This window comes from Macaca fascicularis, chromosome 17 (assembly GCF_037993035.2).
Source record: "Macaca fascicularis isolate 582-1 chromosome 17, T2T-MFA8v1.1".
Classification (NCBI taxonomy): Eukaryota; Metazoa; Chordata; class Mammalia; order Primates; family Cercopithecidae; genus Macaca; species Macaca fascicularis.
The window spans coordinates 33,417,695-33,430,066 of record NC_088391.1 but is presented as its reverse complement, the minus strand read 5'-3'; positions in this window follow the sequence as shown (position 1 = coordinate 33,430,066).

Below are 12,372 nucleotides of genomic sequence, written 5' to 3'. Positions count from 1 at the left end.
GCCTAAGCCAAATTTACTTTTTCATGCCCTACTTTCCCTCAAATTAGTGGTCAATTATGAATTTCAGGCTACCAAAAGTAAAAGGTGAGGAATTCACATGCGTAATCTGATTTTTGCCACAGTCTCAGTCCTTTTGTTCTCATGAGAAACTTTATCTGGTCCTTGTCTCCTGAGGCATTTTAAAATCTTATCACTTTCTTTTGGGCATCCAGGTTTCCTACAATTTGTGGCTCCAGATTTTGGACTCTATATTTCTTTCATTTCTGCTTGCAAAGTGGCCATTTTTTCCTCAATTTCTTTCTTCTAATATTTTGCAAAAAGCAAAAGGAATGCCAACACACTGACTACTTCCAATCATTGCCCTAGAAGTCAAGCTCAGTAGTTACTTGATCTGTCTTCTAAGTATCACAGTTAACAGTTGTTTCACCAAATGTCTTGCATCCCATGGGTCTCCATCTTTCAAGTCTCTGATAGTTTCCTTTACATCTGCTGCTTGACCAATAAACCAATGCCATACAATTTTCTTTGGCAGTTTCTTCTTTTCTTTTCTTTTCCTCTTTTCTTTTCTTTGCCTCTCATCTCTTTTCTCTTCTCTTCCCTTCTGTTTTCCCCTTCCTTCCTTCCCTTCTTCCTTCTTTCCTTCCTTCCTTCCTTCCTTCCTTCCTTCCTTCCTTCCTTCCTCCCTTCCTTCTTCCTTTCCTTTCTCTTCCTCTTCCTCTTTTTTCTTTCTTTCTTTCTTTCTTTCTTTCTTTCTTTCTTTCTTTCTTTCTTTCTTTCTTTCTTTCTTTCTTTCTTTCTTTCTTTCTTTTCTTTCTTCTTTCCTCATCTCATGCTATTGACTAGGCTGGGGTTCGGTTTCACAAACATGGCTCACTGCAGCGGTAACATACTGGGCTCAAGCAACAATCCCACCTTAGCGTCCCAAGTAGCTAGGACAACAAGTGTATACTACAATGCTCAGCTAATTTTTGAAAAAAATTTTTTGTAGAGGCAGAGTCTCACCATGTTAGTGGTAGAAGGTATCTGAGTTATTGGTGGTGAATCCATATGGGTCTGAAGCAACCTCAATTCTTGCCTCCTCAAAATAAATAATTTGATTGAGGGGCAAAAGACAAGAAAAGAGGCAGGGGCATGTTTCAGAACAGGTGTCCAAGTTTATTAACAAAAAGTTTTACAGCAGTAAAAAACAAAGAACGAAAAACAAACAAAAAAAAAACGTACAATTGAAAGAGACCCAAGCAGGTGACTTGAAGGACAAGTACCCCATTTATTTTTGATCCTAGGACTTTATGCTGGCTCACTTCCCATATCTTGTGCCCTTTTCCCTTTACCCTTCCCTAAGGGTGAGCTCCCCACATGCACGGTGCCCTCCTTACATTTGGGAGGTGAGCATGCATGGTGTGTTTAGGAAGTTGTGCGCATACCCATCTGAGGCTCTCTTCCCTTTTCGTGGGCCCTCAGGAGGTCACACGCTGTCATTTTGTCTCTAATGCGTATGACTGAGCTCACTTGCCCAATTCCTGAGATTTTATTGGAAACTGATTAACAATTTCAAGTGTTTTTATGTGTCTGGCAAACTGCCTCTTCCTGGTGCCTGCAATCAATTATCACTTTAGTGTGACAACTGTGTACCATCAGGAATTGCCTCTCCCTGGTGAAGGCTGCCAACTATCATTTTTAGAAAGGCAGTGTGATAACTGGTGAACCATCGACCTGATGGCTGCCTGACATTCCTGGTGGGGGCTGGAGGAGCAGGGATTCCTCTCCTGCTCTGCTCATGCCTAACTACCTATAACAACCAAGTTGCCCAGGCTGGTCTCAAACTCCTGGATTCAAGCACTCCTCCTGTCTTGGCTCCCCCAAAGTGCTGGGATTAAAGTCATGAGCCACTACACCCAGTCTATCATTTTAAATAATAATAGCTGTTTAAAAATATGAGCCCCAACTTCAATTGTTATTCTATTGTACACTTTATTTCTCATTTATATCAAGTTTGCAACAGACTTTCCTGATTGGCTCCATATTCTTCCCAAAATGGTGAACACGAATTCAGGTTTGTTCAATCTTTGGGGTTTTCCATTTTCAATTCGTGGCTTTTAAGGTCACCATTGGTATTTGTCTGAAGTCTGGGGAATAGGGAAAGAGCATGGAGAATTCAGAGTAGGAAGATTTTATCTGCCCAACATGGTAATAGTCCATATCAAGTCAGTTTAGATTTTGTTGGCCTCAGTTATATGGCCACACTTACCTACAAAGATGGCTGGGAAATGTGGATTGGTATGTTCCCATAAAAAAAAAGAAGAAGAGAAAATGGGTTTGGTGAGCAATTAGCCAGCCTCCACTGTAATAAATACCATTATAACTTACCTCAGCTTCCACTCCACCTCCTTTGTATTAAGAGAATTGGAGCTTCTATGTCACCAAAATGGATAATTGCCGCCCCTCTGTGGCTCTTTGAGGCCATAACCATTTCTGGTCAGACTATTCTGGGGGACTTTAAGTAGAAACTGGATCTTCAGTTTCTGACACCTCAGTAAGGCAACCAAGACCTTTTCAGCTGTAACAGCAAGAAGGCAGAAACACACAAACTTGTCCTCAAGTTTAGCTCTTCCAATTTCAGTAGGAAGTTCTAAGACTTAGTTCGGGCAGAGACAAATGCAGGATTAAAGCAACTAAAAGCAGATGTGAGCTTTCTGTAAGTCAAAGCAAAATTCTAACTTAGTAAGAGAATTGATAATGCATGCAAAGTAGCAAGGGGGGTCAGACACAGACATGCCAAATGGCACAAGACAAGTTGTCCTGACATGGATTTTAGGATTAGAGGCATTTTAATTTTTAATCCAGCAACCTGGGGCTTCCTAATCAACCCACTCAATCTTCCTGGGAGGCCTCTGACCTACAGGGTTCGGAAAATTATCAGAGAACAATAACAGTACAACCACAAAGCAGACAAGACAGAATTGGCTAGTGACTTAAACTTTTCAGCATGTCTTTCTTCAGGAAAAACGAAGTATATAAATTCAACCCAGTTTTGTCTGCTGCTCCAGCTCTGAGAACCATCCTGCTTACTAAGAACAAACTTCCTGATGGCAGTTTGGCCAGGAGGGGACGATCTGCTTTCCTGATTAAGCGTCTCTGCTGAAGCATTACTGCTTTCAGTGATGACTGTCCTTTTAAAAAATTACTATGTTTTTGAGTCTCACCTTCCCTCAGGTAAGTAAACCGTCCAGTTTGTGGGGTTGAAAACAGCTGCTAGAATTTTCGTTTTATACACATTCCCTTTCAGCCACTACTGAATAACAGACAGTGTGTAGGAATAGAAGCCAATCAAGTTTATGCCTATTATCTAAATATCATGTAAATATTTCTAATACATTTAATTGATCCCCTCAATCAAAAATTGAAAAATTAGCTTTACCTTAGATGTCATTAAGCTTCAGTGTAATTGACAATTGGTTACCTTTACACCTATGCCAATAAAATATTTTATGGTATTGCCTCTTTAACAGATTTAAAACATACTGGAGCCTGAATGTGAAGTTGAATGTATCCAATTTTAAGCGACCGGGCTGGAGGCTATTTGGTTATTCTTGCTGTTAAGTTTTTCTTCTGATTACTGCTTAGTCATTCCAATTGTTCGCTTAGTAATTCATCATAATGATGGGCTAAAAGATCAAATCAACACACTTTGGCCAAACTGGGTGTATTGAGAAGATTTGGCCCTGTCTTTGTTCTGAGGACAACTTCTTACACCACTACTTACCTAGTAAATGCTCAATAAATATTTGATGTTGATAATGTTGATGGTCATAATTGCAAAAGTAAGCAGATAATAAACAGAAATCAAGTTTTCAGTTAGGCTCACATACCAGTCTGCCTTTTAAAACAGGAATGTAATTCTTCTTGCCTCTGAAATTTGCTTTCACCCCTGAAGTCAAGATGCTACAGAGTTAGCGTAGCCATCAACACTATTCAGCACTTACTCTCAAAATGATTTTAGGTGATTTGTAAGTTAAAATGAATTTCCAACATGCTGAGCAATGTGATCTGTCATATTAGTCTAGATGTCAGGTGCCTAGACTTTCTCTGTGAGAAAGTATTTACAGTGCTTTTGCTCAAGAACTCATAAGGAACATAAGTGGGAGACAATTGTTATTTAAATTAGTGAATTATAACTATTGTGAACTTCTTTTTAACGAAAACACCTACACCAATTAGTTCATATTTTGTATCAAAGTGATTATTTCCCAACCTCATTTTCTCTAATCAAATCACTGTTTGTTACGGAAACATGGCAAGCTGTCAAATGAGTGGAATGTCTTTTTCTAATCCTGACTTATTAGTATAATTTTTCCCTTCAAGAGAGGCAGCAAAAATATCCACGGGAACTATAATTGGCTATGGAATGAGACAGCCGCCTCTGGCAATTGAGGTGAAGTAGGTTGGCTGCTGAATTGTAAAGATCCCATTTTTCGTTGTTAGCTCTTGTCCCTCCTTCATACCCCATCCACATGGGCGAGTTTAATCAGCAATTCTATAGTAGGAAGCTCTGTGGCACTCTGAACTTGTATTTGAGCTCAGTTTTCTACTGATTAAACATGGGAGCTTGGAAAATGACTTCACTCTTGTAGGCATTAGTTTTCCCACCTGCAAATCAAGGATAATATCACCTTCTTGGTTGAAGTGTGTAAAAAGAATTAAATATAGTGCATATTATGTGCCTAGCATGAAGTGCTAAATAATGGCAGAAATTATTACTATATTTTGGGAAATAACAGTTTAGCTAATGTGAATGGCATGGCAAAATAACCCCGCCCTCCTTCCCGACCCTTCTTCCCAGGGCATGATCGTGGCTATTCCATGGTCAACATATTAAATGTCAATTTTAATCCCAGAGTAAAATTTCATAGCCAACTAGAAACTCTAGAAAATGGAGATTGATAATGGAAGTGCTGATAAATCTTTTGATGTTTTCAGGAATGTAACGGGCTTCTTAAGAAACTGGAGTTGCAAGGTAAGCTGTTTACTTTCTTTCTTTTTTTTTTTTTTTTCTGCTAAGAAGGCAATTATGCAGTCCTGTTGGAGAAGTTTATAATATGATTAAACAGTCAACATTAAATCAAATGGTGATCCAATCCCCAAGAGGGAGTTTACCTTCACAGTACTTTTGAGATACTGAATTGTATTTTCAAATGTCTTTGTACTGAACTATGAAGAAGGAATTGCTAATGTTTTTAAGGCAGTTAAAATAGGTTGATGGAGGGATGACCTTTTTAAAAATGTTTTTCTAATTTTAATATTTACTAACTGAGAAACATTTTCACTATTGGCATTTTAAAAATTCTTAACAATAACTGAATAACTGGTCCAGAGAATCCACCGAATATTTGCTCATGTCAATTTGCATCAGATTTACATTTGATACACACACTGCAAAGCAATTTGTGCTAACACATGTAGTAACAAAGATTACACTTTAAATTTGTGTAATAATTCAATTAGCAATGTATTTCTAATTTAGTAGACATTAGTATTTTTATAAACACCAAATAGATTAAACATATTGTAAAGGAAGATTCTGTATATCAGCCTTAAAAGATAAAATTATGGTAAGCAAATCAGTTTGTAAATAATATAATTTTTATATTTGATAGGGGGAGTGATTTATTTACTACCACTGTGTCTGCATGAAATAAAAATCTACCACTTTCTCTCTTCTGGTATGCATTAAAATAAACAGTAACCTACTTATCAGTGAATTTACATTCAAAAATATTTTTAAAAGTATAAGAGAAAACACATTCTAATAAAAAAAACAGATCTACTCAAACAGTATAATAATGATATAGAATTAGACAGGTCATATATCCTCCTTAAGACTCAATTTAACTAATATAAATTGGAGGAAAATAAAGATTAAATATAACACAATAGGGGACACTTCAAGTTGTATATATATGTTCAAAATTCTGATTATGATGAGACCTTCGTGTTTTTAAAAACAAAATAACCTTAAGAAGGATAAAAGAATATTTCCTTAATAAGTAACATAAAGTAGCGTTTGAAAACATGAAGTACTAGATTGCCTGGGTTAAAATATATACTGTTTCTCAACTAGCTTTATGACTTTGGGAAAGTTACTAAACTCTGGGCCTTGCTTTTCCTCTCTGTGAAATGGGAAGTTAATAATACCTCATAGGTTGCAGGGAAAAGGAACACATATACACTGTTCATGGGAATATAAATTAGTTAAGGCACTGTGAAAAAAGGTTTGTAGATTTCTCAAAAACTTAAAGCAGAATTACTTTTTGAGCTAGCAATTCCACTACTGGTTATATACCTAAAGGAATATAAATCATTCTACCATAAAGACACATGCACATGCATGTTCACTGCATCTCTATTCACAATAGCAAAGACATTGGAATCAACCTAGATGCCCATCAATGATAGACTGGATAAATAAAATGTGGTAGACAGGTGTGGTAATCCCAGCACTTTGGGAGGCCGAGGTGGGCTGATCACGAGGAGATCAGGAGATCAAGACCAGCCTGGCCAACAAGGTGAAACCCCATCTCTACTAAAAATACAAAAATTAGCTGGGCTTGGTGGTGAGTGCCTGTAGGCCTGTTGTCCCAGCTACTCAGGAGGCCGAGGCAGGAGAGTGGCTTGAACCCGGGAGGTGGAGGTTTCAGTGAACCAAGATTATGTCACTGCACTCCAGGCTGGTGACAGGGTGAGACTCCATCTCAAGAAAAAAAAAAAAAATGTGGTACATATACATCATGGAACACTACCTAGCCATGAAAAAGAATGACATCACGTCCTTAGTGGCAACATGGATGGAATTAGAGGCCATTATTCTAAGTGAATTAATGCAGGAGCAGAAAAAACATGTTGTCACTTTTGAGTGGGAGCTAAACAATAAGTACATATGAATATAAAGAAGGAAACAATAGATACCCAGGCCTACTTGTGGGCAGAGTGTAGGAGGAGGGTGAGGATTAAAAACTACCCATTGGGTAATATGCTTATTAATTGGGTGACAAAACCCCATGACATACAGAGTTTGCCCATGTAACAAGCTTGCACATGTACCCCCGAACCTAAAATAAAAGTTGAAAAGAGAGAAAAAATACCTCATAAATTCATTTTGAGGATTGAAGGAGGCATCTAGCTGTGGAAAAGCTTTTCAACTGTGCCTGGCAAAGAATATTTAATTATTAGAGGTATGTCTGAATGTATATATTTATGTATTTGGAAGCCTAATTCTCATGGAGATCATTTTCCAAAAATCTTAGATGTTATTTTATATTATTAACAGAAGCTTACTGTTAACTCACTCTTACTTTTTCCGTAGCAGGAATGACCTAGAAAATAGTACTGCATTTCTTTTCTACCAGTCTCACTTTATTTTGAAAAATGAGCTCAGAATTGGTAGGCATTAGTGTAGTAGTCCTCAAAATATATCATATATTATAATTACATGGATGACTTGCTAAAAACAGATTGCTGGACCCGGCCACCAAAGATTCTAAGACTCCATTTGCATGTTTTACGAATTCTCAAGTGAGGTTGATGCTATTCTTTTGGAGACCACACTTTGAGAACCTTTGCCAGAGAAAACAATTTGGAGAAAAATGGAGCCATCTGAATATAGAAACCATTTTTATTTCTGCATATAGGTTAGAAATCACATTAACGCAGTATGTGCTAACATTTGACTGGCTAATTGATATGTATAGGATATTCACTCCAATGATTTGGATTCTGCTTTTTAAGAAGTTCCCCTTTGCAAATCAATACAGTCTGGAAACCTCCTCAACACATCCCATTAGGGAACATAGTAACAGAAGATAAATAATGAAAACAATCGGGTAAATGATGAAAAGAGTAGATGATCCCACAGAGTCTTTGACTGACTGGCTAATGAGATGACACTTTAAAATTCTAAGCAGGAGGCAGCCAAGTCTCTCCCTTCTACAAGGTGTTTGACCAGAAAAATGTCATCTAAGTAATGTTTTGGGAAGATTAATTTTGTGGTAAAATACATAGCAATAGTGATTAAATTGGACTGGGAGGGAGGCTATGTTCATAGAACACTTGTGAATGGTGGCAGGAATGAAAAGAGAGAGAAAAATGAATCAGCAAAACCCACTCACTGATTCTATGTGGGGATAATTGAAGTTTCAAGCTTGGGTTCTTGGAGATTAGTGCCCTTGAGAGGAAGGGAAGGCAGCTGAAAGAAGTTATTTTATGGGTATGCTATTGGATTAAGTTTCTGATTTTAAACCAGTGTGGCTTGGCTTCAAGGATAGCCTTTTCTTTTTTTTTTTTCCTCCCTGAAAGCAAAATCAGCACTGTTCTTCATGCCTCAAATAAACGTCCACCCTACCAACGATTAGTTCAACCAGAATTTCATGTCTCCACAATCGTTTTTAGGCAATCTCTATCCATTTCTTTTCTCTCCTTTCAGCTTCTGAGTCCTCTTGTCTTCATTCTCTACTCTCCCACTCATTCTACTTCATGTGAAACTTGTAGGTAGAAAGAAGCAGGGTCAAGACAAACGTTATGTGACTATTATATTTTATCGGATTGTTTTGTTTTGTCATATCTGAACAGTAAAGAACAAGGATGAACTATAATTTGGAACAAGAGAGGAGATAGAAATTGGAGAGAAATAGAGAAATAATTTTTGAGAGAGCACTGCTTAGGACACAGTTATTGGCTTATTCTTTATCATCTTGTTTAAAAATATGAAGGCAAACTGTGAGCTCACAAAGATAAGCTATAGGGTTAGAGATAGAAAAAAATGGGAATCTAGGGTTTAATGATGAAAGAGAAAACTGCTGGATGGGGGTGCTTGATGCTACCTACCCCATAACTTGGCCAGTCTGAGGAAGGACATAGGGAAGTTCCGGAGGTTGCAAGGTCAACAATCACCACATTTTATTTAGAGAACTCTCAGTTATTGCCAAAATTGTAGCAGCACCTCAATTCTGTAATATTATTTTTATGTACATTATTTCTGTTGAACACAGCAAGTCAAAGGTGAAATTATCCCACTGCATTGATTCTTTACTTTGTAAAAGTGAAGGTGTATTGAGTAATGTATTACACATTTGGCATTAAGTTGCTTTTGTTGCCAATAAACAATATGAAGCCAAAGTGCAAAAACAAACATTTGAAAGGGAAAGCTCAGAGAAAGTCATTAGATCACAAAGCTCTACACAAAGAAGTTAAAGAAACACCAAAGCTAGTGCAGCCATAAATATTTAGCGATTAATTGGAGAATTCTAGTCTCCCTACATTTGGGAAATCATTCTATAATGAGCACAGCAGCTAGGATTCATCTATGTATCATGAGACAATGTCTAAATGACAAAGCTGTCTGCAAATGTCTCCTACATTTTTGTGAGATATTTTTAGGGGTGAATCTCCATGACACAGTAATGACAGCTGATATCTTGGTACTGTTTAGTGCAGGACTCCTTAGTGTGTTGATATCAAAATCATTTTAATGCTTCATAAAATGCAGCATTTCAGAAAGCACTATTCTATAAAATGTGTGCATTATTTATTTTAATATGTGTGTTTTCAAAGAAAAAAATAATAAAAAGTTGAAAAATAAGAGAATTTTCAACTTCGACATGGAGATAGACTTTTCACATGTGTCATTATTAGTTTTTTTTAACCTTCATTATAACATATCATGAAAATGCTTAGACCCACAGAGATAACAATGATAAAAGTAATTACTCATTCAGATGGAATTTTAAAAATGCAATGTTTTCTGAATGGTGGAGGATGAGATTTGAATGGGAAAGAGAGTAGTGTTCTATCTGGAGAGTGACTGACATGACAAATGTCACTGAAAATTATGAAAATAGTAGGTAAAATTATTTGGAGGCTAGGAGAACAGAGGTGAAGGCATCCACAGGAAAGTGGCTATTGGCCTAGGGGTTCTTACTCTTTGCAGGAGAAGCCACCACATTCCTATATATAGAGTATTTTCTGTCATCTCTAGTGTACCTAAGAGGTCGAGAAGATGGGAGAGAAAATAAGGAGACATTTGATTTATATCTGATTATGTGGAAGAGAAGGAGTATTTACAGCATTGTTCCTATTGAAAAGTGTCTTTTGCATTTTAAACATTTGAATTGCAGTTGAGCATCTGGTACGTTCACAAATTGGGGCCCGAATTGTACAGAATGGTACAAAGGAGTTTTAAGAGTCTGTAGAAAGACGGCATGCCTTGAATACAACATAGTTTAATGATATAGTGGCCATGCATCTGGAGCCAGTCTTCTGAAATAGCCTACCATAGGCTTACGTCATTTACCTACATTTCATATTAGCTCTCCGTAAGTTTCTCCATTATCTAGGCTTCTTCCAAGAGCTTATTGATGCTCTTATCGGATCTGCTTAATTAAGCACACTATTGACAAAATCTGGATCTTTAATCTAGCCTAGTAGAAGTTAGACGCACTCTCTCAATTGCTCATGAAGCTCATCCATGGTGTGAAAATAGAAACCTTGTAGTAACAAGTCAGTCAAGTTAGTATTCTGGCATTTATTATATGCTAAACATTCTACTATCACTTAACAAAGATTGTCTCTTTAATCTTTCTAATAAAGATATGAGTATTATCCCCATTAGACAGATAAGAAAGCAAAGGCCAAGCCTCATAGCTGTAATTGCAGAGTCAAAAATCGGATCCAGGCATTTTATTTCAAGAGCCTGCTCTTAATTCCTCTGCTCCATTGCAAGCTGTTTACATCTGTCTGGGAGTTGATGCATTCATTCTCATCAAATGGATTTTGAAGCAGAGTCGAGTAGTCAGCCTGGAAAATCACAAATTACTATCTTATCTTCCCCAAGTGATAATAAACTGTTTTTCAAGGATTGGTGCCTTTAACATGTTCTATCTCTCATTCCATCTAGAAAAGTGTTCTGCACCTTTCAGGAACTCAGTAAGCATGGATTGACTTAAAACTAATGTATATGTAGTCAACTAGCTCCTTAAGACAGAACTATTCTATCCAAATAGTTAATGGCTCAACAAAATAATTGCATACCTTTTTCATATTTTGCTATTCTTATAGTTTATGGTTCCTTATCAATAATAGTATTTTTCATACCATTTCTTGGGTGGGTTACTGACCAGAACATTCAACACATATATTAAAAATGCTGTCTAAGATTAATTTATAGATGGCATATACATTTAAAAAAATACACATTAATAACTGCTTAACATGTACTTATAGTTTCATATGGATGAAAGATACGTGTGTAATATATGTGTGTATAATATATGTATGTATTTCTATATACATATATGTATATAAACCATGTATATGTATATTAAACATATATATGTATATTTTGACCTAAGCCTTGTTTTAAGTTATTTACTTTCATCATCTCATTTAACTTTCCTAGTGGGGGAAGAACTACTAATGTTCCATTTGACAATTGAGAAAACAGATGTGGGGCAGTTAATAAACTTGTCTTTTGTCAGACAGCTAGCTAATGGTGGAGTTAGAATTTAAAACTAAGTATGTAGACTCCAGAGCCTGAGGTCTTAAACATTGCACAACACTGGCTCTCTGCAGTCATAAATCATAAATTATATTTTCTTTGATGTCTAATTTCTTTGAAGCCTTCCTCCTTTTGGGTCTGCATACTAACCAGCTGTATTACATGTTTTGTGACTGTAAATTAGATAGAATGTTGAGATTTTCATCAATATTCTTTTTAAAAATGTTAAAACAATCTCATTTTTATAACATTTGTTCAATACATTTTATTTTAAACATGCTATGCTAAGAACATAGGGTTTTCAATGAGGTTTGGCATGAATTCTTTCCTGGATAACTTTATAAATACATATATATATATATTCAGTGAGAATGGTGTTCCTCAATGAGAATGAAGTAGAAGGAAGATAAAGGGAGAAATACAATAATCTCATGAGAAGCATTTTAAAACCTTATAGATAACACACTTGGCAACCCTCTCCCTAAGAATCTGTTATTCTCATCTCTAGTTTATTTTTGTTTTGTTGTTTTGAGACAAAGTCTCGCTCTTAGCGCCCAGGCTGGAGTGCAGTGGTGCTATCTGGGCTCACTGCTACCTCCGCCTCCCTGGTTCAAGCAATTCTTCTGCCTCAGTCTCCTGAGTAGCTGGGATTACAGGTGCCTGCCACTATAACTGGCTAATTTTGTATTTTTAGTAGACACAGGGTTTCACCATGTTGGTCAGGCTGGTCTCGAACTCCTGACCTCAGGCAATCCGCCTGCCTCGGCCTCCCAAAGTGCTGGGATTACTGGTATGAGCCACCACGCCCAGCCTCCCATCTCTAGTTT